Source organism: Heptranchias perlo, chromosome 16 (genome assembly GCF_035084215.1).
Source record: "Heptranchias perlo isolate sHepPer1 chromosome 16, sHepPer1.hap1, whole genome shotgun sequence".
In the NCBI taxonomy this organism is placed as follows: domain Eukaryota; kingdom Metazoa; phylum Chordata; class Chondrichthyes; order Hexanchiformes; family Hexanchidae; genus Heptranchias; species Heptranchias perlo.
This window is the reverse complement of record NC_090340.1, coordinates 29,162,201-29,188,649: the sequence shown is the minus strand read 5'-3', so window position 1 is coordinate 29,188,649 and position 26,449 is coordinate 29,162,201. Positions and strand designations below refer to the sequence as shown.

At 43.0% G+C, this 26,449-nt stretch overlaps 1 long non-coding RNA gene across 2 annotated transcripts in view; it reads right to left on the bottom strand.

The window, feature by feature from the left end:
- Positions 1–26,449, bottom strand: part of LOC137333310 (uncharacterized) — a 79,143-nt gene that overhangs the window by 3,105 nt on the left and 49,589 nt on the right. For both annotated transcript variants that reach the window (XR_010965849.1, XR_010965848.1), the window contains one exon: positions 8,497–8,592. This is a non-coding gene — a long non-coding RNA (uncharacterized lncRNA). The remainder of the gene's footprint in view (positions 1–8,496; positions 8,593–26,449) is intronic.

The window sequence follows — 26,449 nt, the reverse complement described above, 5'->3', positions numbered from 1 at the left end:
CCTCTGACCCCGGCCATGGTTCTATGAAACCCCTGAACAAGGAGGGGGCATCCTATGCTTCCTGGCCTCATCCTCGACCATCGTTTGCTTTGTGAGGGGCAGACGGAAGTTTTGCCACTTACAAGCAGCCAGGAAACTCCTGGAGATGAAATGAATGAAAGGAATGAAAATCGGGCGGGTTCTACAGCTGGCAGATGGTACGCTCTGCCAGGTTACTGCCAGGCAGTGAAGGTGAAAATGAACTCCACTGTATGTTGGGTATTTTAAGCAAGTATCCCATATTGTGCTATCCTGATTTAAAAACAAGAAAAGGACACCCGGCCCATCAAACCAGTTCTAGCTACTAGTTTATGTACAATGTGCCCTGTAATGAACTCTACCCAAATTATTTGCTGTCTAGATGGAAGGTTCTGCAAAGTTTGTCCCTGCTCCCACAGGTAACTGAATGAAACTGCAGAGTATGTATCTAACCTTACAATCTACGTTGGCCATTTTTGACTAGTTACTTTCCTATACTGTTTCTTTCCAGAAGAAAATGAACCAAAAGCACTTTTATGCTAGATAAAGTATTTCCAATCAGAAGAACGCACCTTAAAAGTTGAAATGCATATTTTAATAAAGAAATGTAATCAATCTGCAAAATAAATACAAATTAGTGGCAGAGCAAATTTAAACCCATGATATGATGCCAGCTACATTTTAATTAGTGACATATTTTACTTAGCAATGCGCTGTTTCCTGATTTTAAAAGCTTAATCCATTTTGTTATTTATTTCACAACAGCAGAATTCAGACATGAAAAAGATTCATTGAAAACAGAAGATGCAAATGAGACTATATATAATGTCTCATGCAGGAAATTAAGGCACTTCTATAATTAAATGATGAAATAGCAAATTCCTAAAACACCAGCATGTCTATCTGAAGTGAAGTTAAAACTATGCAGTATTTTCTATTCACGTCAATAGGCATTCGAGCTGGTCAATAAATTTTTTAATAGGACTGTGGACTAGACTGGCTCATGTTTAGCCATTCAAAGCACCAGCAATTAAACTGTCAGCTGATACCAGTAGCTACTTTCTCTTGTAAGTGACTTTAGCTGACTATGGCAGCTCTGCGCATCCTCCAAAAACGTTATTTATTCTGCAATTCCAAAGGAAAATAATTCTTGGTCTTTTAATGAAATATTTAACTTATAACAAGCTTTATTTTAATACTCAACGTAATGCTATTTTCAGAAACAGGGCCAGAACTGGAGTTCCATTGTGGTTGTATCTGTAGCAACATACGATGGAAATTATTACCTCCTATTTGACCATTTATATATAGAAACGGCTAAAGGATGTAATCACTAAATTAAATAAAAACAAAAAATGCTGGAAATGCACATCTGAAAAAGAACCATAGGCTAATGTTTGAGGCGAACCCTTCATTTTATGTTTTTAATTCTGATTTCTGGCATTTACGTTTTTTTTCTTCTATCTCGTCATTAAATGAGATATCTCGGGTTGTCCCTTACTTGCCATGGGTGTCTGCAGTGCTACCAAAAGCATCTCTTTCCTCTGGTTTTTATTAGGATATTAACATATCAGAGCCAGTTTATTAAAAAAAAATCTCAGTTCCATTCTTACAAACTCATACTGAGTTAAAATGAGTTCTGCCAGTGGAGAAACAGGAAGCCAGCTCATGTGAGTCATCTCTCAATGCAGACAAGGTGCTTCTGCAAGGTCAGTACTTTCTGTGTAAACTTAAGTCCTCCACGGAATGTGAAGTACAAACATCTGCACGGTTAAACTACTGATGTAAAAATTTGTTGCTTATGAATTAAAAGAGTTCAAACGGCTCTGATCTAGAGGTGGCAACCTTCACCTCTCCCTCTTTGTGTATTTTTCTGTTTTTCTAGCAATTAAATGGTACAGATGTTAGACTTGTATTGGCACAGTTACTGTTACTAGACCTGGACAGGCTGTTTTTTCCCCACCCTGTTCTGGGAGATGCATCATGAGCCAGTAGTTATAGTTATAGCGAGTACACATGCTGGGAGTCTAAAATGCTGGGGTACAGGACACCAAGGTCTGCAAGTTTTTTGTTGGCTGCTAGTATGGTTCAGTACAGTCCAGTATCAACCCTAATTAGTGTGGCAAAGTTTTCCCACTTTCAATCGATGCAAGACTGGTTGAAAAATGTAATGGTTGATTTTGGCTTTTGTTTTCCCAAATGCTCAGTCACAGTTAGTTTGACTGAATTCAGTTTCTGTTATCATACTGGCATTTATCTGAGTAATTCACTCATTCATTTTCAACAACCAAGGCTCGCAATTAGGTTTTGAAATTATGAATTTGAACTGCTTTCTGTGCTGGATCTAAAAAGATAAAACACGTCAGATCAATCTGGTAGTCCATAGCACAGTGTCAAATGTTCAAGTTATATACAACCTGTGATGTCAGGACTGACATTTTACACAAGTCTGATAAATGGCAACATGCTGGCCCAGAACTCAGTGACCACAGGCAATTCCTTTAAATGCCCTAATTTTGTGTCAGATGACCGTTGTCAAGTATTGCAGTGTCCCAGTGCAAATCAAAGTGTGCCTTATTTTGTATTATGGTATATCACCTGTTTTCCCGAAGAAAATAACCCTTTGACTATTTAATTCTACTTGATGTTTGCAGAAGAGAAACCTGTTTCATCACTTATAATACTAACTACATTCAATAAAATTAAATTAGAACTAAATCCCAGTGGTGAACTAATTTATTTCATTACATTACTCACGCCCTGTGAATATTGCTTATCCCTTTGGTCAGAATATTCCATGTTCACCTCTTGAGGCCCCTTAGGATGCCAATCATAACATATTTTTCATGTAGATAAATTACGTAATTAAAAACTCATAGTTCTTGTGTAAATCTTGCTCCAAGGTGATAGTTTTGTTTTATCTTTATAGATGCAGGATTTACACAGAACTACAAGTAAATGGTACAATAATTTACCCATAATTATTAGAATGATGTCATATGACACTGAAATGTAGATGATGTGATCACAGATTGCTCTGACAAAGGGAATCAAAACATTTTGAGAAGCATATGTGGTATTTAAATTGAGAGAAACGTGAATAATACAATGAAATGAATGGGTAAGCATGAAAATGAAAAACCCCAACAGGAAAGAGGAAGCTTTATAACATTTTTTCATTAAATCAGAAAAATAAAACATTGGAAAACATTATCCAACTATGGTAAAATACGTAACATAGATTCACTAGGATGATACCAGGGATGAAAGGATATAGTTACTACAGACAAGAACAACCGAAACTGTATTCGCTGGAGCAGAAGGGGTCAAATCCAAATATTCAAAATTATGGAAGGGTTTAGAGATAGTGAATAGTGAAGGATCATTTCCTCTGGTCAGTGAATCGATAGGAGGTATAAATTACAGATTAGATTTAGAAACATAAAGTGAGAGGTTCGAAAAAAAAATTGCACATAAAAGGTTATTATAATATGGAATGCATCACCACAGGTGGCTATTGAAGGTGATTCAATGAAGAAATTTAAGAGGGAATTAAATAAACCTTTAAGATGAAAATGTTAAAAGTGTATGGGGAAAGAGCAGGGAAATGGGTTTTAAGATATTTCTGATGTGGAGCGATCACCAGCAAGGATATAATGGGCCAAATGGCCTCCTTCTGTGCTGAGATTTTTCTGATTCCTTGAATATCTCTGAACCTGAAAGCTTACATGTTAAGCATAGCTGAAGACTGCAAGGCAGTTGAGCATGGACTCTTGAATGATTTATGTGCAGCTTTTATAATGCACCTATGTATTTACTTCCATTCCAAACCATCAATAGCTTGGAACCAGTCCATAAATCTTCACGTTGACTGGATTTGAAAACATTTTGCTGACTTGTCCTGTATGTTTGAGCCACGTAATGTAACCAGTCCTCTGGAAGTAAGCAAAATCTTAACATTAAAGTCTTAAAGCTAGGAGGACTATAATGAAATGTTCAACGGGTGAGTTATAAATGCTGCACATTTACTGCACTCAATGTTTGGATGCAGTCATGTGGGGTGGGGGCAGTGTTGTGGCAGACGGAGTGTAGGGGAAAGACTACGTGTTCTCACTGTGGCTGACCTACTGCGGTCATTGGAGCGCCTCCTGCACTGTATGCAGGTGGGCGATATGTTGGTGGTGCAGGTGACCTCCTCTGCCACCTCGAGCCAGGCCTTCTTGGTGGCAGAGGCAGGCCGCTTCCTCCCGCCCGCCGGGTGGAAGATCTCTGTCCTCCCCCTCCTCCTCACCCCATCTGATGATACCTGGGGTGAGGCATCATTAAACTGGGAGCAGCCTTCCCCCTGGGCTGCTCCATGCTGTAATTTGTTCCATTGGTTGCAGCATCTGTCAGTGGAGGACTGCCCCTTTAACTAGAGAGCCTCCAGCTGACAGATCGTATTGCGCATGCGCAGCCCGCCCGACGCGCAGACCAGCAGCGCGGACCCCGGAGGAGCAGGTAAGTGGCTCCAATTAGTGGATTGCCTGCTACGATCGCGCGGGCAACCCACTAATTTCACCGGGCGCGGAGGCCACGCACCCGAAACCCAACCCGCCGGAAACCCGCAGGCCTGCTAAAATCAGGCCCCATGTGTCTATTTGGATTTCTAATTTATTCGTAACAGTGAATCTTTGGGGTCAATTTTCAGATGGCCGAGCGGGCGCGTTCGTGGTGGGGGGGCTCCTAAAATTGGGGATTCCCAGAGCGGGTCCGGAGCCCGGCTCCAACCCGCCCACTTCCGGGTTCCCCAATGATGCGAATCGGTGCGTGCGCAGCCCCCACTTGCGGGACTCCCACCAGCAATCAAAGCCGGCGGGATCCCACTTAAAGATCATTATCTGGGCACTTGAGGTCGTTTACAGACCTCATTAGTTGGAGATTTTAGGAGGATTCGGATTTTGGACTACCCAGAGCATGTTTCCCATGCTGGGGGAAACACTCCCTGTTCAAACAGACATGTTGCAGCCAGCAGGCAGTGGCAGCTGCAAAGGTCCATTTAACAGGTGCGGGGTAAACCCTCATTCATTGCAGCAGGGCACTCTGTAACCTCAGACAAAGTTTTGCCTGCCACACTGTTGTCTCCACACTCCAAATTATTAAATCATACGCTAAACTCTGCTGTCCAAACACGTTTACCTACTTTGCGGACCCCCTCACACTGACACCGTCAGGATTGGGGGGGGGCGGGGGTTCCATTGCTGCATTCATCACTCCATTGGAGGACAAGCAACATCACCAGCCTAGTCAGGCATGCTGTCCACCTCCGCCACGTGGAGCTACAAAACACAGTGCTGTGCAACAGGCACCTGCACAAAGTAGTCATACAAGTACACATACACCCACTGTAGGGTGACCCAATGGGTGGCATCAAGGGTGTTCATGGAGAACCTCGTGAAAGGGCATTATTGCACAAGCCAGTCAAGAATGGCCAAGATGTGGCAGTAGTGGTGACAATGTAATATGTAATGTGAGTTGATCAGATATTAAATATAAGTAAAAACCATGACAAACCCTCAAACACCCTTGTGCATCCCCTTCATGCTCACGACACGTTTGCCTTATGCTTCCTACTACACATACGTGATGCATGCCCTGTGGCTGCAGCACAGGTAGTGGCAGGTGGGGTGAGGCTGACCGTGAAAGAGATGCATGAGAGGGTGAGTATGAGACAGAGCCATGAGATTGTATGAGGATTGGGTTGAGTGGTAGTGTTGGGATGAGTACTGGCAAGGTGAGTAAGTGCAGGTAAGATGAGGATGAGCTTCGAGTGGGTGTGAGGAGTGACGTGATAGAGTAGTGTTGGCAGTGCAGAAGGAGATGTGGGGTGGGGGCGGTGATGTGGCAGACAGAGTGTAGGGGAATGAGTAAGTGTACTCACTTCGGCTGACCTACTTAGGTCACTGAAGCGCCTCCTGCACTGTATGCAGGTGCGTGATATGTTGGTGGTGCTGGTGACCTCCTCTGCCACCTCGAGCCAGGCCTTCGTGATGGCAAAGGCAGGCCACTTCCTCCTGTCTGCCAGGGAGAAGATCTCTGTCCTCCCCCTCCTCCTCACCCCATCCAGTAGGACCTGGAGTGAGGCATCATTAAACCTGGGAGCAGCCTTACCCCAGGCTGCTCCATGCTGTAATTTTGGCTCCTTTCTGCGGCATCAGTCAGTGGAGGACTGCCCCTTTAAATAGGGCTTCTCCAGCTGACAGCCTATGATGCGGGCGCGCAGTCCGCCCTCTGCGCAGCTATCCAGCACAAAACCCGGAAGCCAAGGTAAGTGGCTTCAATTTACTTACGATCGCGTGGGGAACCCACCGATTTCACTGGGCGGGTTACCCACGCGCCCAGTTGACCCCCCCCCCGCTGCCAACCCACCTCCCTCCTAATATCGGGCCCTTTATGTTTGTTTCTGAACCATGCCCTACTATATCAAAAGAAAACAGAGAAAAATGTAATTTCTACAGTTGCTACAAGTCATTCAACATAATAATACCTAAAAGAATATGTGGCAGATTACGTATAATGTAGGAATAGGACTGAGATTTTTTACTTCTCTACTTTTCACATGCAACCATTTATTTTGCTAGCATATCGAAGTGTTTTTATGTTCAAACTGCTTTAATTTTGCTTCAGCTTCAGGAAAATAGTATATCACAGATTTAACTTACACATGTAGCTCGGTTACAACGAGACATGGTATATACTTCAGTTCAGTATTTCCATGCAGTGTACTTTAAGTTTATGTAACCATGAATTATATTTAATATAATGTTCACTGTGCCTGCTTAAAGTGTTAACTTGAGAATTGGCCTATGCATAGAGAAGCATGTTATTTTACAATGAGCGAGTCATAATATAGTTCCTGTACTAAGTATGCCGAGGCACATGCTTTTGTTTTAAAGTCTCCATCTGTAATGAGTTCTTTTCCCCACAGAATTCGATAGCACTGTAATTTCAATATAGGAATAAATCATTTAAATCTGCAAGCAGAGAAAAGTTCTAATTTTTCATTGTTTTTAAAATTTTAATTAACTGAAGGATACACAAGAATAATAGCTGAGCTGCTAAATATTGCTTTAAAACATGCTCTTTACAATAATGTGGTGAAATCCATGCTTATTAATAGAAAGATTTAGGGAAAGTGTCATCTACTGCATTTTTCAACATCTGACTCCTTCTACACAGCACTAAATGCTGCGCAGGAGAAATATGGCTTTCTGAATAATGAAAATGTATTTATTACTGGCATAGAAATTAAGATTTATAATATACTGCAGTCCCACTGTTTAACAAATTAGAATATGGGACTTTTCAAATTAGCATCTCAGACAGGTAAAACTAAAAATTTGAGGCAAGACCCGAATTCAAGGATAGCGCCATGATTACTACAATGTTCCTGGAGAACATACTGTAAGTGTAAAAGGTTTTCAGGATTCTTAATATGATATGAATCTGTACCATCTGATTTGCACTCAGGTGCACTAGTCGATAAGACATAGGTGCATTAATGAGAAGTCACACGGTGAAGTCTGCTATGAGGGTTCACCCACCCCCGCTCCTCTCCTCCCCCCTCCCCCTCTATCATGAAAGCTGTCAAATCTGGAAAGCCATTATCAAATCTTGATAAATTACACCATATATAATTTTAATGCTGATTAATTTCAAATTACACAAACTACTTTTGCATAACATTATATTTCTTTGTCAAATTCATATACAAAGAATGACGCTCCAGGCATCATTTCATGCAGATAAATTAACGCAGAGATTTTTTTAAAAATAACGTTTTGTTAAAGAAGCAATGATCCTGTAAGGTTTAACCGTGTGACTGCTAAAGATCTATTTTTTTAATAGTAATTTCATTATACACATATTCGTAAGACACTCATATTTTAAATGTGTTGTATATATGATATAGTGCAATGTTCTAGATAAACAAATCAGGAAATGGAAAGAAAATATTTAGCAATGATATATATTACTGCGTCATGCATGGAACTGTTGTAAATTAAATCAGTGTGAATTTGAAATTCCACTGATCTGCATCAGTGTGTAATGCCGCATAGTGCTGTACACTTTAGACCTAAAGCATGTGTCAAGAAGATGGAGGCATTTTTTTGAAAAAATAATTAACTTCACGATTTTTTAACTTTAATAGTGAAGTGCTTAATTAAACCAAATGCTGGAGATATCCCCCATTGTCCGTCTAAGTGTGAGCAGTAGATTTTCAATGTACTTTGTTACTTAAATGACAGTTTAAAAAATGTCTTAACTATAAAGTCTGTTCCTTATCAGTAATATGAAGGTCAATTGCATATAATTTTCACCATCTAGAGATTTTTCTCTTGCTTTTTTTTAATGATCTGCTGCCCTTTTTTTGCCTTCTCTGTGTTACAACTGACGAGTGGAAAGAAAAAAAATATCAGTGAGATAGTTGAGGCTTACAGGACTGTGAGAAGGCGGGCTCGAATAAACCTTCATTCCCTTTCCAGTAGTGCATCGGCATCTTCCCATAGTAATCTCTGATGTTTGCTTTGGCATCTGCAAAAAAAAGTGAGGGGAAAAAGCTACAATTAGCAGTACATATTGGAGTTTTTTTTCCACTGCCGCACCAGCCATTTTCCACTAGATTAACGATCAGATGTTGGGATCATCCTTTCCAAGCCACATAAATCTGAGGTAGCTCTTGCCACTGCACTAGCCTCTTTGGCAGAGGGCCCGGTGGACGGTAACAGCAGTTGGCAATGGGCTGAATTTATTCTGATCTTTCCCAAAATATTTGACTCAAAAATCTCATTCAATACATTTCAATACAACAAAAGGTCCTCGCTACGTTGCACATTTACCAAGGATCTGAACTCCTTCAGGAATTTTAAGTAAATATAAGCACTGATCTTAATAGCAGTGAGTGTGGCAGTTACATTTTGAAAGTACGGCAATAATACAGCTAATACAGAACAGTTACTGAAGCTTACTGTGGCTAGAATGAATGATCCAGTTGGGTTTATGCCAGAATAAGAGACAGAAAAGCTAATTAAAGCATGAGGGGAAGGCTTAGTAGTACTTTAATTAGCTCAATGTCCGCTATTCCAATATAAAACCTGTGGATCTTTCATAGCACAATATATGGTTTAGGAGGAGCCATTCTAACATAGATACATATTTTATTGTGCGTTTTCTATATGTTTTAGTTTGATGTTAGAAATTTTGAACGTGCTTTGCAGGATATGTTGGGCTATATGGATGTTGATTTTCACAAAAAAGTAGGTGTGAGTCAACATGTGAGGAAGACTAATAGAGAGCAGTGATGGGATTTTCCTCCATTATTACCTTGGTTTACAGTCCTCCCCGCAGCGTAAAATGGGCAAAAGGCAAATAGCAAAAAAAAGTGACAGACTTCTTAAGGACTGTGAAAAACTTGTAAAAATCAATCATGATAAAGCCATACAGTTTTGCATGTGAGGAACAGAAATGAAAGGTGTTTCCTGAATTGGGTTAGCCTTACGAAGGAGTGTCAAGATGTTAGCGCAGCTAGTACTTACTATTGAAAATAGTCAGTGGCGGGCTTAGCGAGGGCATGCGGGAGATGCAGCTGCCTGACCCAGCCCTACTCCCTACTGGCAGCCCAAAACTGACTCCTGTTGGCATCCCTGAGAATCTATGCTCATGGAAATTGATTCATTCATTTCTCAGCGTGGCTATTCTTCGAAATGAGGTGCCAGAGGGTCTGGAGCTGTGCCCCAGCATGGGCTGGCACCTTCGGAAGAAGAAGGGAGAAAATTGGAGGGGGGGGGGGGCGGTGTGTATGTATGCGGAAGGAACTGTACTGTAATCTCAGTGTCAATAATAAGAAATATTTTACCTTATGTTTATCAGCATACTAGATACTTTATATTACTTAACATTTTAAAAATTAAACCTGAAATGTTGCATTTGTTCTCCATGAAATGTTCACTGACTCTCACAGTTACAGGAATTAATTTCATATTGGATTTTAGTTTATTTGTGTAATTAAATAAAATGACATGGTTTACATGAACATTGATGAATAAACAGCAATGTGATACATGGATATCAGAGGCGATGTATTGATGAAGTAATAGGAGTTTTATTTCTGATATTTTCAACTTATGTATTTAAAATTACACTTTGGGAATTAAAATGTTACTTAAACCTAATAAATAAAGCTGGATTTTGAAAAAATCTAGCAAAAGACACATATCTGTCTCCATATATGCCTTTCATTTCCATATGTAGACATGAAGGTCATTTATCAGTCATAAATTCATTAATTTCTCAGTGTGAGTACAGCATCGCCATGAGACTATCAACTAGGACCTCTATGGTCTGGGCTTTCTGAACATTTTTGAAAAGATGAAATATCTTATTGTTGATAACATTTAAATTAGTAACATCAAATGTATATCAGAGTTTCAATTTAAAAATCTACGCTGAAAAAGTGATGCCGCAGATATAACATCTGCAGAGCCAGGAAGTGCAGAACTCCCAATGAGGCAATAATGCTCCTTTAAATTTCTACCTGGTGTGTTACTTTTTTGTCTCCAAGCAACAAGGTATGATGTCATGACAGTGGCATCTTTGTAAATGGAGCAGACCCTGAAGCAGCACCTAAGTATAAGTTTGAATGAGGTCACAGGTATGTGTACACCTTTAGGATCAGTATTAGCATTTGATTTGATTATGGATCTATACATTAATTGAAATGCTCACTATTATTCAGTTACTGCCTCTGATCCTCCCAGCTTTATAACAACAGCTCTGATATATAGGGCCCGATTTTACCAGGGGTGCGGGTTCTGGGTGGGTGGGCCAGCGGGCGCGTTGAAAACGCGCCCGGTGAAATTAGTGGGTTGCCCGCGCGATCATAGCAGGCAACACACTAATTGGATCCACTTACCTGCTCCTCCGGGTTCCCCGATGCTGATCTGCGCGTCGGGCGGGCTGCGCATGCGCAGTAAGATCTGTCAGCTGGAGGCGCTCTATTTAAAGGGGCAGTCCTCCACTGACAGATGCTGCCCCAAACAGCAAAAATTACAGCATGGAGCAGCCCAGGGGGAAGGCTGCTCCCAGTTTAATGATGCCTCACCCCAGGTATCATTAGATGGGGTGAGGAGGAGGGGGAGGACAGAGATCTTCCACCCGGCGGGCGGGAGGAAGCGGCCTGCCTCTGCCACCAAGAAGGCCTGGCTCGAGGTGCCAGAGGAGGTCACCTGCACCACCAACATATCGCCCACCTGCATACAGGGCAGGAGGCGCTCCAATGACCTCAGTAGGTCAGCCACAGTGAGAACACTTACTCATTCCCCTACACTCCGTCTGCCACAACACTGCCCCCACCCCACATCTCCTTCAGCACTGCCAACACTACTCTGTCACATCACCCCTCATACCCACTCAAACCTCATCCTCATCTTACCTGCACCTACTCACCTCGCGAGTACTCACCCCGCCACTACCACGCAACCCAATTCTCATACAATCTCATGGCTCTATCCCATACTCACCCTCTCGTGCATCTCTCTCACGGCCAGCCTCACTCAACCTGCCACCACCTGTGCTGCAGCCACAGGGCATGCATCACATATGTGCAGTAGGCAGCGTAAGACAAACGTGTCGTGAGCATGAAGGGGATGCACATGGGTGTTTGAGGGTTTGTCATGGTTCTTACATCTATTGACGTAAAGAACAACTCACATCACACGTTATATTGGCACCAATACTGCCATGTCTTCGCGAATCCTGTCCGGTTTGTGGAATAATGCCCGCTCCTGGGTATCCCTATGAGGACCCACCACTGATGCCACCCAGTGTGTCACTGCAGAGTGGGTGTAGGTGTATTTGCAGGGCTCTTCTGCACAGATGACTGAGAGACACCGGGGATGTCCCCGGTTGCAGCCTGGAAGGCTGTGGAGCAGAAGTTCGGGAGGGCAGTAGTGACTTTGGCAGCGACAGGTAGGAAGATAGTGCACGGGCCAGCCAGGAGCAACTCGGCATGAAAGAGGCTGCAGATGTCCACGGCTACATGTCGACTGACTCTGAGCCTCCGTGTGCACTGCTGCTCAGAGAGGTCCAGGAGGCTGAGCCTCGGTCTGTGGAACGTGTGGCGAGGGTAGTGCCCTCTGCGACGCATCTCTCTCTGCGGTAGCCCTCCCTCCTGCTGTACAGGTGGATGTGTCACAGCACTCTGTTGTGGAGCTTCACGTGTCAGAGGTGGACGGCGTGCATGGCGAGGCTGGTGAGGCTGGTGATGCTGTTCGTCCTCCGAGGGGGTCATGACAGCAGCTACGGCGGCCCCCATCCGCAATATGTACATCTGAGGGGGTCCGCAAGGTAGGTACATGTCTCCGGACCCCGGGGTAAGTGTGCAGGTTGGTGACTTCGACCATCAGGAGGAGGGTGGTGGAGGCCAAACTTTGTCCCAAGTGACAGAGCGGCCTCCTGCAATGGCTAAGGGTCTCCCCCCCGCCACCTGTCAAATGGACCTTTGCAGCTGCCACAGGCTGACGGCTGCAACACGTCCAGTTCAACTGGGACTGTTTCCCCCAGTGTGTGAAACAGTCCCATGTTTATCCAAAATCACACACAGTCCCTTAATCAGGTCAGTTAATGACCTGAACAAGCAAAGTAAATGCACTCAAGTGGCATCCCGCTGGCTTTAATTGCTTGCGGGATTCCCACCAGCGGGGGCTGCGCACGCACCCCCGCACGTCAGCACGGAACCCGGAAGTGGGCGGGATCGAGGCGCGATCCGGTCCCGCTCCTCCATTTCGGGATTTTCGAGGCCCCCCCGCCGAGAACGCACCCGAGAGCAGGTGCTAAAATCGGCCCCATAGTGACAAAAGGCTGGGAGACTCAGAGTAACTGTGCATTAAGTGGGTTTAACTGTCTGAATGCTAAATGTCCATTGTAGGTTAAAAAAGTGTAAAATCTGAAATTGCTTTCTGTCATTTTTCATGATAAAAATAATAGATTAGAATAAGAGTATTCATGTGGCCTCAGAATAATTATGAATTTTAAGTATTTTATTATAATTTATGAAATCATAAAAACACAGCTAATTGTGGAACTGTGCCCCAGCAAAAAGTCAGTGAAGGAAGAGGAGGTGGCAATGGGAGGGGAGAAACTACAGGAAGTGAACTCCTAGCATCCAGGATTATTTTGGGCCATGAGAGCTACTTTTGGAGCCGGCCCAGACGCAGGCCTCCATGTGGGATGATCACATTGTGATAATTAAGGATAATTTTGTTTACAATTTAACATCAGTGGATCATTATGTCCTTTTTTTTATTTAGGAGGAAGGGAACAGCTCAGAAAGGACATGCTGAATCTCTGGGTCACAGTGTGTACTAAAGTGTTTCCTTCCAATAGGATGGGTGGATCTGGCCATTCCTTTGCTTTCTCTCACAGCACTGCATGTACATATGTTTTAAAAAAACAACCCAGAAACAATGTTTGAAGCATGTGACTGCAGCATCCTACAAGATCCTGGCCCAACCCTATAGCCTTGCACGTGATTCTGCAACCTTCTGCCTGACGCTGACCGTGACCCATCTCTCTAGCCTCCGAATGTCCAATACCTCAGCAAATGGCTGCTGAGTGCATTAATCTATAGCCTCGAAATTCTGCCATACAAATGCTTAACATATTCATATGAAATTCCTTTGTCCAATATTTTAACAGAGGCATTATCCCATTTTGGGTTAATGCCTTCAATAAAACAGCTGAGAAATGAATTTCATACGAATGTGCTAAATATTTGTATTCTAATATTTGCACACCATAATTTCAAGGCCCTCATTTCTACTGAAATACATTTACACAGTCTAGGTAACTGTTTCAGTTTAATGAATTATGAACAATGGGGGTTTGCTGAGTGGTATCAGGTTGATTCAATTTGGATTTGCTAGACAGTTTTTTGGATTGCATTTATAATGGAAACTGTTCGGTTATCAAAGAAAATTGTTTGGCTCCTCAGACATTTGGTTTAATGAATCATGGATAAGCCAGCTCTGACAGTATTTGGAAACAAAATATTTAAAATTGCGTTAATATACTTAGTGGATAAAATTTGTTCCATGTGTTTTTCATTCGCAGACTTATCGAGCAAGCTGTACAAAATAGGAAAAAGCACTGCACACCTGAAAACAGGTTAATGCCTCTGATTGAGGCACCTTATTCAAACTCAGCTAGGTATACACACGTGTTATTTATTTATCCCCTCACCAGATCCGTATTAACAATATGAATCATTCCTCAACTGAAAGCTGAGGAGCTGACCTGTAGTAGAAGGTGAATAAGGGCAGCATGAGGTGATTTATGCATTGATTTCCCCTCCAGGTTGGCACTACTATTTGAAGAAGAGTAGGGAGTAATCCAATGACCCGGCCAACATTCCTCCCTTAACCAACACTGCTAAAAACAGATTATTTGGTCGTTCATTCATTGCTGTTTGTGGGACCTCGCTGTGTGCAAATTAGCTGCTGCATTTGTTACATAACATCAATAACTTCATTTCAGAAGTAATCCATTTATTCTAATGCAGTTTGGGAAGTTCTGAGGACTTCATATGGTGCCACGAAAATGAAAGTTCTTTCTTTCCCTCTTACTGCAATTGGAGTTGACAAGGTTAAAATCAGGAAAGACTGGAGGAAATTGGCCCCTTCAGCTTTGACAGGAGAAGACTGAGAACAGACCTGATAGAAATATACAAGCAAAAAATGGTACAGAAAGGGTAATTCTGGAACATTACTTAGCTAAATCGTGACTGTAGATCAAAGGGGTACGGGTGCAAATTGGCATAAAGCAAATTTAAGACTGATGTTAAGAAGTTGCTTTTCATGTCAAGAGTGACAACAATTCGAATGGACTTCCATGCAGGGTAATGGGAACTAAAACCTTGAATTTTTTTAAAAGACTGTTAGATGCTATGATAGATGACGAGAGCGTCAATTTTCCTGGGTACAGCACCCCCAAAACACCCGAATGGGAGGTGCAGCCAACTGGAAATATGGGCAGAAACTCGTAATGCTGAGTCTCTACTCCCATTGGACTGTCCATGAACTTCCAGTCCTCAGCTGTAAAGGCCCCTGCAATGTTGTACCTCAAGGAGGCATTCAGATGATACAGTTTTGTTGCATTTATGACATCAAAACAACCTGTGACCTGATTTCCTGTCCAAACGCTGGCCGCAGATCATCTGTTAGCTGCCCACACAAAAAGAGGGGGAAGGGGTTTAGCAAAAAACAAAGAGCTTTTGAGCACTGTGAGGCACGAGTCTGCAAGAATTCTGAGGCAGAGGAACTGTAGTTACTGAAAAACGGAATTGTTTTGTTGCTAGACTAGACCTTAAAGGGATAGTGTCTTTCAAATTTTTTGGCTGCAGTGAGTACAACTATCACTGGGTCCCATGTGGAATCCCTTTGTACATGTGTTGTCTGGAGGAGGAGGATGAGCAGAATGAGCACAAAGCTCTTTTGGATACAACAGTAGTAAGGTAGCACCAAAGGAGGAGAGCACCAACTCAGAGGTACCCAGCTGAATGGGTTTATTGTCCCACCAGACATTTCTGGACCTTAGGGAGGAGCAATGCCATTGGAAGCTCCAGATTAGTAGGGTGGTGGTCAGAGAGTTGTATCACCTGCTGGGAGAGAACCTGAAACCAATGTCCTGAGCCTCCACCATACTGTCTGTGCCAGTGAAGATTATCACAGCATTCAATTTCTATGTCACTAGAGGGTTTCGGGGGGCCACTGGGAACATAACTTGCATTAGCCAGTCGGCAGTTCTTAAATGGAGAGCAGGCCACAGATTGCCAGATCAAATCAGGTAGATTTTCATCTTTATCGCTTGGGCATTAAGCACCACCTGGCCGGAATGCAGAAAGGGATATCTGAAGGGGAGGCATGCAGTTTTCCATTCTGCGCTCCACCCAGGCAATGCTTAACATCCAGGCTATAAATATAAAATCTACCCCATTGTGTTTTCCATGGATGCTAGAGAGCAGCAAGCACATGCAGGGTGTCATTGACAGGACCCATGTAGGCCTGCAGGCTTCCATTGCAAGAAGTGCCCCTTACATGATTTGAGATTAATGTCCAGTTAGAGTGCAATCACCAGCACAGAATTATGAAGGTGAATACTAGGTTCCCTGGCAGCTTGCATGATGCCTTCATCCTCAGGCAATCTACCATTTCACCCTTGTTTGAAGAAAGGCAAGAATTGAAGGGCTGGCTGTTTGGCTGTACCCTCTGTTGCTGTTGTTAATGTGGGCTCCATCGAATGATGCAGAGCAGTGATAAAATGAAACTAATGCCTCCATTAGAATTACCACTGAGAACATCACATCATTAGCATTCTGAAGCAGACGTTCCAATGCCTGGATCGTTCAAGGGGTGTCCTCCTATATAATCCGGGGAAAGTATCCGGGATTATAGTAGCCTGCTGTGTGCTCCACAACCTAGCCATTGATAGGGGCATCCACCTGGAGAAGCAAGAAAGGGAGCAGGCACAGGAAGAGCAGTAAGATTCCATGGATGACGAAGAGGAGACTCCAGACAACCACCGGGCTGTCAGGATGCTACTGGATAAAGCATCAGGAGAAATCCCATCTTTCTCCTGATCATCCCATTCAGTACAACTCCTGTGATCCATTTCTTCCCCTTCAGCTTCCTCTGGAATAAAGACATTTGAAAAACCTACTCTAAATCCATCCACACTCCTTATCTCTATCGTTTTATCTTCTACTGAAACCTCAACTCCCAGTAACATCAAAAAGTCTTTGCGCACAGCATGATCTCCAACCAACACATTTATTGCACACACATCCAATTGTGATTGTCAACCTAATTCTTTCCAACACGGTGCTTCCCCTTTCTAACAGTAGCTGTCTTTTGTGCTCGGCTAAGTAGCCTGATGCTTCATCTAAAAAGTTCCCCTGAAGAAGGAACAGAGCAGGAAGATGGCAGCTATGTGTCACTGTCATGGTCTGGGACCCATGGTAGCTTGTGATCTCTGTGAGCTCACACACACCAAATGGGCCAGCTTCAGGTTGCAGCTTAGCTGCTGCAGGAATAGCCTGGCCTCACCTGCTTTTGGCCTTCTTCGTAGTCAAGGAGGGGAGAGGCTGACAATGGTGGAGGTGGAGGCTTCTGGAGAGAGACCACCAACATCCAAGATCTGTTCCAACCTTCCCCTTCTCCTGGCCTCTCTGCCTCTCTCGCCATAGGTTTGAGGGCTGAGGTTGTCCAACCCCATGACAGGATTGGCAGAGTACATCGTGGACACTTTTACCTTCACTTGAGCTACTTCTTTCCTGAGCCTGTCCATACGTACGTACGAACATACGAATTAAGAGCAGGAGTAGGCCATTCGGCCCTTCAAGCCTGCTCTGCAATTTGATAAGATCATGGCTGATTTGATTGTGACCTCAACTCTACTTTCCCGTCTACCTACTATAACCTTTGACTCCATGGTAAATCAGGAATCTACCTAACTCAGCCTTAAAAATATTCAATGACCCTGCCTCCACCGCTCTCTGGGGAAGGGAGTTCCACAGACTCACGACCCTCTGAGAGAAAAAATTTATCCTCATCTCCGTCTTAAATGGGAGACCCCTTATTTTTAAACTGTGGCCCCTAGTTCTAGTCTCTCCCACAAGGGGAAAACATCCTCTCAGCATCTACTACTTCAAGTCCCCTCAGGATCTTATATGTTTCAATAAGATCACCTCTCATTCTTCTAAACTCCAGTGTATACAGGCCCAACTTGTCCAACCTTCCTCATAAGATAACCCCCTCATCCCAGTCAGGAGAGTGAACCTTCTCTGAACTGCCTCCAAAGCAATTATGTCCTTTTTTAAATTAAGAGACCAAAACTGCACACAGTATTCTAGATGTAGTCTCAACAATGCCCTGTACAACTGTAGCAAAACATCTCGGGCTAGAAATTGGCCTTGTAGCGCCCGTTGTTTCGGCGCTACGCGACCTCTCCGACATCCAAGATGTTGTCTTGGATGCGCATGCACGTTTCCTGCGTGACGTGCGCCAGACGCCATCTTGGTATAGGAGTTAGCGCAGGCGCAGATAACGCACGCTGGAATCATGTAAAGTAGGGAGAAAATGGCTTCCATCAGTGTGCAACACTGATTTAAAGTGATAGACACCATTTTGGGACTTAACGCTCAACTCAACGCACAGTCTTAACCCCCACCACCTGAACGTGTCTTAGAGTGCCTGGAGGACCCCCCCACCAGCGCTATTTAAAGGTACCATACAAGATTTACAGGTTAGCGGCTGGATTATTGTTTCTGGCTGCGGAGAAATTTGTAACTGTTTTTGGAGGTCTGCTAGACTTGAATACTAGGACGTGGGGACATAGCCTAACATTTAGAGCCAGGACGCGCAGGAGTGAAGTTAGGATATACTTCTACACGCAAAGGGTTGGAGACGTTTGGAACGCTCTTCTGCAGACGGCAGTTGGTGCTAGCTCACTTGTGAAAGTTAAATCTGAGATTGGTAGATTTCTGTGAACCAAGGGTATTAAGGGATATGGGGCTAAGGCAGGTATATGGAGTTAGGTCACAGGTCCACCATGATCTCACTAAATGGCGGAACAGGCTCAACGGGCTCTAGATATGCGCCACCTTCTGCAAGAAAGCGGGACGTGTGTCTGGGTGATGTGCCTGTCATGGTTGAATAGCTGCCAATGTGTGTGGCCTGTGAGTTGTGGATGGGTGGCTTGAAACAGCAGTAATGTGTGAGGGTGAGCGGAAACATCTGGTTGGAAGAGTTAAGTACTGATGGAAAGAGTTTGTTGGTATGTGGGGGATGGGCGCTGTAGTGCCTGGTGCAGTTGATAGGAGACGCCACTTGACAGTTGACCTCACTCACCTTGCCCACTCATGTCAAAGCATTGAACTTCTTCCTGCACTGCATCAATGTTCATGATGTTGTGCGTCTGGCATTGACATCGTCCCCCGCTGCCTCCCATTGTCATTTGAGTATATGCCTGGAGGGCCGCTTCCCTTCCCCACCCGCCAACCCCCCCCCCCCAACGGTTATAGGATGTCCCTCCTTCTGTCCACCTCTTGCACCTAAGGTCTCTAATGCATCAGCAGAGAACCTTGGTGCATGCACTCTCACAGGCCTGGTACCAACTCAGATCACCAGATTGGTAAGGTCTGGCGTGCAGATTGGAGGATGTGGGATTTGAAAGTGCGCAACCTTTATTCAATATTTCAACATAACTCATCAATGTGTAAACATAGGGATGAGACCTGCAGCTGTGTTTTACGTGTGTGATGTCTGATCTCCGTTCAGACTTCGTACAGACAATAGACTGTTATTTTCAGCAAATAACAGGTACCAGCTACCTTTAAGAGATTTCTAAGAAACATCCTCCCTTTAAGAGATTGCGCTCCCTCTGGTGGTGGAAAGTGAGAATTGCATTGATTCCACGTCCAAGGTCTGGAAAGGAACGCTGATTGCGGGTAAATCCTGGGGTGGGCCCAAACTTGCATCCTGCCTGCGCAGGGGCCATTGGGCATGGGGTAATAGCACATCATGCTACCTACGACCAAAATGGCCCCTATCCAATTTTTTCCCCCCTCTACTTTTAAATTCTATTCCCCTTGCAATAAATGACAACATTCCATTTGCCTTCCATTTGCTGTACCTACATACTAACTTTTTGTGATTCATGTACTGGGACACCCAGATCCCTCTGTACCTCAGAGTTCTGCAATCTCTCTCCATTTAAATAATATACTGCTTTTCTATTCCTCCTGCCAAAGTGGACAAGTTCACATTTTCCCACATTGTACTTCATCTGCCAAATTTATGCCCACTTACTTAACCTATCTATATCCCTTTGCAGACTCCTTATGTCCTCTTCACAACTTACTTTCCTACCTAACTTTGTGTCATCAGCAAATTTAGCAACCATACATTCGATCCCTTCATCCAAGTCATTGATATAGATTGTAAATAGTTGAGGTCGAAGCACTGATCCCTGTGGCACTTCACTCGTTACATCTTGCCAACCTGAAAATGACCCATTTATGCCTACTCTCTGTTTCCTGTTAGCTAACCAATCCTTTATCCATGCTAATATGTTACCCCCTACACCATGAGTTCTTATTTTGTGTGGTAGCCTTTGATGTGGCACCTTGTCAAAAGCCTTCTGGAAATCCAAGTACACCATATCCACAGGATCCCCTTTATCCATGTTGCTTGTTACTTCCTCAAAGAACTCTAATAAATTAGTCAAACACGATTTCCCTTTCACAAAGTCGTGTTGACTCTGCCTGATTGCATTAAGATTTTCTAAGTGCCCTGCTATAACCTCCTTAATAATAGATTCTAGCATTTTCCCTATGACAGATGTTAAGCTAACTGGCTTGTAGTTTCCTGCTTTCTGTCTCCCTCCTTTCTTGAATATTTTCCAATCTGATGGGACCTTTCCAGAACCTAGGGAATTTTGGAAAATTAATACCAATGCATCTACTATCTCTGCAGCCACTTCTTTTAAGACCCTGGGGTGAAGTCCGTCAGGACCTGGGGATTTGTCAGCTTTTAGTTCCAATATTTTTTTCAGAACCCTTTGTGATTGTAAATGTTTTAAGTTCCTCCCTCCCTTTCACCTCTTGATTCACAATTATTTCTGGCATGTTATTTGTATCCTCTACAGTGAAGACAGACACAAAATATCTGTTCAATTCATCCGTCATTTCCTTATTCTCCATTATTAATTCCCCAGACTCACTCTCTGGAGGATCAACGCTCACTTTACTTACTCTTTTCCTTTTTAAATACCTGTAGAAACTCTTACTATCCGTTTTTATATTTCTAGCTAGCTTTCTCTCGAACTCTAATTTCTCCCTCCTTATTATTCTTTTAGTCATTCTTTGCTGTTTTTTATATTCTGTCCAATCTTCTGACCTGCCACTAATCTTCGTGGAATTGTATGATTTTTCTTTCAATTTGATATGGTCTTTAACTTCCTTAGTTAGCCACAGATGGTACATCCTTCCCCTAGAGTCTTTCTTTCTCACTAGACTGTATCTTTGCTGAGTGTTATGAAATATCTCATTAAATGTCTGCCACTGCATCTGTACTGACATATCCCTTAACCTAAGTTCCCAGTTCATTTTAGCCAGCTCTGTCTTCATGCCCTCATAATTGCCCTTATTTAAATTTAAAACTCTAGTCTTAGAATTACTCTTCTCTCCCTCAAACTAAATGTGAAATTCAATCATATTGTGATCACTGCTACCTAGAGGCTCCTTTACAATGAGGTCATTAATTAATCCTGTCTCATTACACATTACCAGATCTAGAATAGCCTGCTCTCTGGTTGGCTCTAGAACGTGCTGCTCTAAGAAACTGTCCCGAAAGCACTATATGAACTCATCTTCGAGGCTACCTTTGCCGATCAGATTCTTCAAATCTATATGTAGATTAAAATCACCCATGATTATCGCTGTTCCTTTCTCACAAGCCCCCATTATTTCTTGTCACAGTGCAGCCAAGGGCCTGCATTGCAGCAGTCTAAGATTTGTGATAGAACCTAAGACTGGCCAAAAGATCTCAACTGTGAGCGATTACACAGCAGAAGACCCTGGAGCTGCTATCCACACCAAGGATGACTGTATGTTTTTAATACTGTGCATTAGCACCTCACACATGCAGGATATGGACTCCTCCATACTTGTTGCCATTGTGTGAAAGTTGCTCAGCACATCACCCGATGACTGCAACAGTTTATCGTGCTCTGAAAGCAGTTTTCTTTTGAATGCGGCATAACAGAGATCTGGGTCCACTTTCTGTGCAGCTGCTAGAGAAGGCTCTCTCCTCCTCTTCTTCCTCTTCCTGCTCTTCCTGTTCCCCAGTATTCCCCTTATACTTTCTTTCTTTCTCCCCCATGAATGTGACTGGGCTGCTGCATACCTAGTCTTAGAATGGTGATACAGTGCCACATGATTTACTTTTTGCAGGTTCTGGGGATTGTTTGGCCTCTAATTGCTCTGAAGATATAAAGAATGACAGCTTAAAGGCAAATTAATAGTTAGGCAAATGTGTACTCATGAGCTTCATCGTTACTGTCATCTGCATGCGAAGGGCTTAAAAGTTGATATTTTAGGACACATTTATCAGGACCAGGAGGAAAGAAAGGAAAGAGAACAATGAACCCTCAATGGGGAAATACCAACCCACATCGACATCTTCTACCAACTCACTCAAGTTGCATTGCGGGAGCTCTATCACTCTTTCCTCAAATGAGAATGACTTCCTGAACTGTAGCAGGTTCTCCTTCAGTAGCGATGGCCTACCTTCTGTTAAACATTGCTGTCTACTGCAGAATATATGACTTCCATTTCTTACTGTGGCATTACGACACCCCACAACATTAGCAATGCCTTTTTCCTTTGCATTCAAAAGTAGTTGCACTTATGTGAAGGTGGTACTGCTTTACTGACCTTTCCTTGCAGATACTTTTGTGGAGTGACTGTGACTTGTGACTTGTGAGTCAATCCTTATTGTACATGACACTGTCCCATACCAAGTAGGAGGGGCAGTGATCTCAGAGGTGGCAATTTAATTACAAAATAAGTAAATGGGCAGAAGAATGGAGGGTGAAGTTTAATGCAGGCAAGTGTAAAGCACTTTACGTAGGAAGGAAAAATAGACAATGCACATACTAAAAAATGGTGCTGCAATAGCCAAGGATGAAGTTGAAAGAGACCTAGGCATCTTAGTAAACTCAATGCTTATCATGTTCAACCAATGCAGGGAAGCAATCAACAGAGTCAATAGTTAGATTAAAATGACCAAACTGTACAGTGGTCTGGTCAGTCACACCTCGAGTACTGTCTCCATCTGTGGTCAATGAGACAAAAGGGAGACATTCTTGCACTGGAAGCAATGCAGAGAAGAGCCAAGAGAATGATTCCTAGTGTCAGGGGTATGAATAATGAGGAAAGATTGAAGAAACTGAGGTTTTTAAGCCTTGAAAGGAGGTGCATGAAAGGCAACCTTAAAGAGGTATAGAAGATAGTAAAAAGTATGGAGACAATAAATCTAGAAATTACTTTCAATTAAATTGCATGAGTCTGACATAAGTTCCAACTAGAAAAGGGCAAATTTAGGACTGTTATCAGGAAGTTTGTCATGCAAAGAATGAGCAATACATGGAATGGGCTTTCAGGTAGAGTAATGGAGGCAAAAACCTTGGGTTCACTTAAGAACCGATTACATGCTGCAATGGGGAGACTTTAGGGTCTTGCCTGTCCATAATTCTCTTGGGATATTGTGCTTTGCCAACCCTCACTCTAATGAAATAAAAAATTCTAAATTAAAAACATTTCAAATTGATGATTGGCTCCAGAGACAATTGGTGAACTAATGAATGGGATATGGGAATTTCTGCTTCTCCACAGAGCCTCTGAGGTTTGTATATTCACAAACTAGTGTTAAACACCCAGCTCCAATCATGTCTGCTTAGACACATTCTTCCCATTATATAGCTGGAGACTGCACGGATAAGCCTAATCATTTTTGCTGGAGATATTAGCAGACGAATGTTTAATGCATCCGCATGACATTCCATTGTCTGCCAGTTTAGCAGAGGCATGAACTCGTTTTAAAAAATTGTTACTGCTTGCATTAAAACAGTAGTCAGAGAAATGTCATTTGAAGGCATTATGCATTTGTGTACTAACACTGCCAATAGTAATTTCTAGACCATACTCACTTCCACATATGGAAGAAGAAAATGCAGGCTGGGTTGTATTTCTCTTTAATAATTTTAATGCTGTAGTGAGGCCTTATTAACAAGTTGGCATTAGCTGCATTTACAATATATGTCGCTGTGTTTGGACAGTGACTTGTTGATGTGATGCAATAAACTATGGATGTAAAAATAGATATATGTCTTCATTTCTCCAAAAATTGTAACATCATAAATAATATTTTAATTAGATTAAAACTGAAAATCTGCTTGTAGATAAATTTTAGAGCTTATCTATGAATGATATTTTATCATTGTAACAGTCCAATGATTTAACTAACCAAGGCCACGCATGAGATTTCAGAGGCATGACTCACACATTATCAACAAAGCCAAAGGCTGTTAGCACAAGTAGTTCATACAAAAGGAACATTTTATTGCAGATAACTAATTAGCTGAGATAATTATGTAACCAATGAATAAACTCGATGACAACTGTCTCAAATGTTTCACTAAAGCGTTTTTATAATTAAATTCACATTTAATAATATTTACATATAATGGTATTTACATGATAATGTCCCAATATATACTATGAGCTAAAGACATTGCCCCAAAATTCCTGGGGGTGCGCTCATTTGGCACAAGTGCAGTGGAGCAGAACCTCTGCCCGCCCTGGCTCCGGGTTGTGAAGCACGTCCCAAATCCTGGAGTTGGGGCCATTTACATACCCAGAGCAGGCCACTGGTACCTGCAAGGACACATCAGTGACACCTGTCTTGACTTACTATTGTAAGGAGCAGGAACCCACAGCCATTCTGTCTGAGGTCCCCCCCAACCCAGCCCACCGAAGAAGCCATCCCCTCCTTAATTGATTACCTTAGCCTAGTAATGATGAACTGAAGGGTGGGATTTGACCCAATGTCCAAAATCCTTACAGAACCTAGTGATGAACTTTTATAAGACACTGGTTCGGCCACAACTGAAGTATTGTGTCCAATTCTGGGCACCGCATTTTAGAGAGGATGTGAAGGCCTTACAGAGGGCACAGAAAAGATTTACTAGAATGGTTCCAGGGATGAGGGACTTCAGTTATGTGGATAGACTGGAGAAGCTGGGGTTGTTCTCCTTAGAGCAGAGAAAGTTGAGAGGAGATTTGATAGAGGTGTTCAAAATCATGAGGGGTGTAGATAGAGAGAAACTGTTCCCATTGGCGGAAGGGTTAAGAACCAGAGGACACAGATTTAAGGTGATTGGCAAAAGAACCAAAGGCGACACACGGAAAAACTTTTTTACACTACGAGCAGTTATGATCTGGAATGCACTGCCTGAAAGGTTGGTGGAGGCGGATTCAATCATGGCTTTCAAAAGGGAATTGGATAAGTACTTGAAGGAAAAAAACTTGCAGGGCTACGGGAAAAGGGTGGGGGAGTGGGACTAGCTGGATTGCTCTTGCAGCTAGCTGGTATGGGCTTGATGGGCTGAATGGCCTCCTGTGCTGTAACCATTCTATGATTCTATGGTTCTAATGCTTTGCCACACCAACTCTTAGATGATGTGAGTTCAAGTGATTCCTTTCAAGGGTATTTATGGGTTGAATTTTTTGGTGAAGACCAGGAACTCTTCCAGACATGCCCCTTTGATATGGGAGGGGGAGGCGAGGGGGTGAGGTGAGGGGTGCAAGCTGAAGATCTTAAATCTATACCTCTTCCATTCAACACCCTCTCTGCACACTGCCCACTCTCAACCTCCCCTCTATACCTTTTCCACTTTTAGCCTTCCCTCCACACAGTTCCACTCTTAACTTTTCTTCTATGCATTTACCACTCAATCTTCCCTCTGCAAATTGCCCAATCTCAGTCTTTCTTTTATATATTTCTTTTACAGTTTGCCTTTTCTTGACTTTACCTCTACAGATTTCCCACTTTTGGTTTTGCTTCTATACATTTCCATTCTCAACCTTTCTTTCAAACATTTCCCCCTCTCTGCCATCCCGCTATACATTTCCAGTCTGAGGCTTTCCTCTACACATTTCCCAATCTCAGCCTTTCCTCTAGATAGTTCAACTATCTATCTTCTCTCCACATACTAATTGCCCATCAAGGGCAAATAGGGATGGGCTATAAATGCTGGCCTTGCCAGTGATGCCCACATCCCGAGCATGAATAAAAAAAAATTCTGTCCACTCTCAGCCTTCCCTCTATATGTATCCCACATTCAAATTTCCTCTGCACATTTTCTTCTCCAAACCCCAAACATTTCTGACTCATCTTTCTCTCTATACATATTGTACACTCAAATTTCCTCAATATATTCAGGCTCTCAGGCTTCCCTCTCAACATTTCCCACTCTCAGCCTTCCATGAGACATTCATCCACTCATTTTTTACTCTTAGCCTTCACTTTAAGCATTTCCACTTTCAACTTCCCTCTACACATTTCCTGCTCTCAACCCACTTTGAGCATTCTCCCTACACATTTCCACTTTCTCTCTCCAGATTTCCACTTTCAACCTTCCCTCTCAGCTGTCTCTCTACACATTTCTGCTCTTCTATCTGCAAATGGCCCACTCTCAGCCTCCCCCCTATACATTGTCCACTCTAAACCTTCCCCGTACACATTTACACTTTCAACCTTATCTACAGATTTTCACT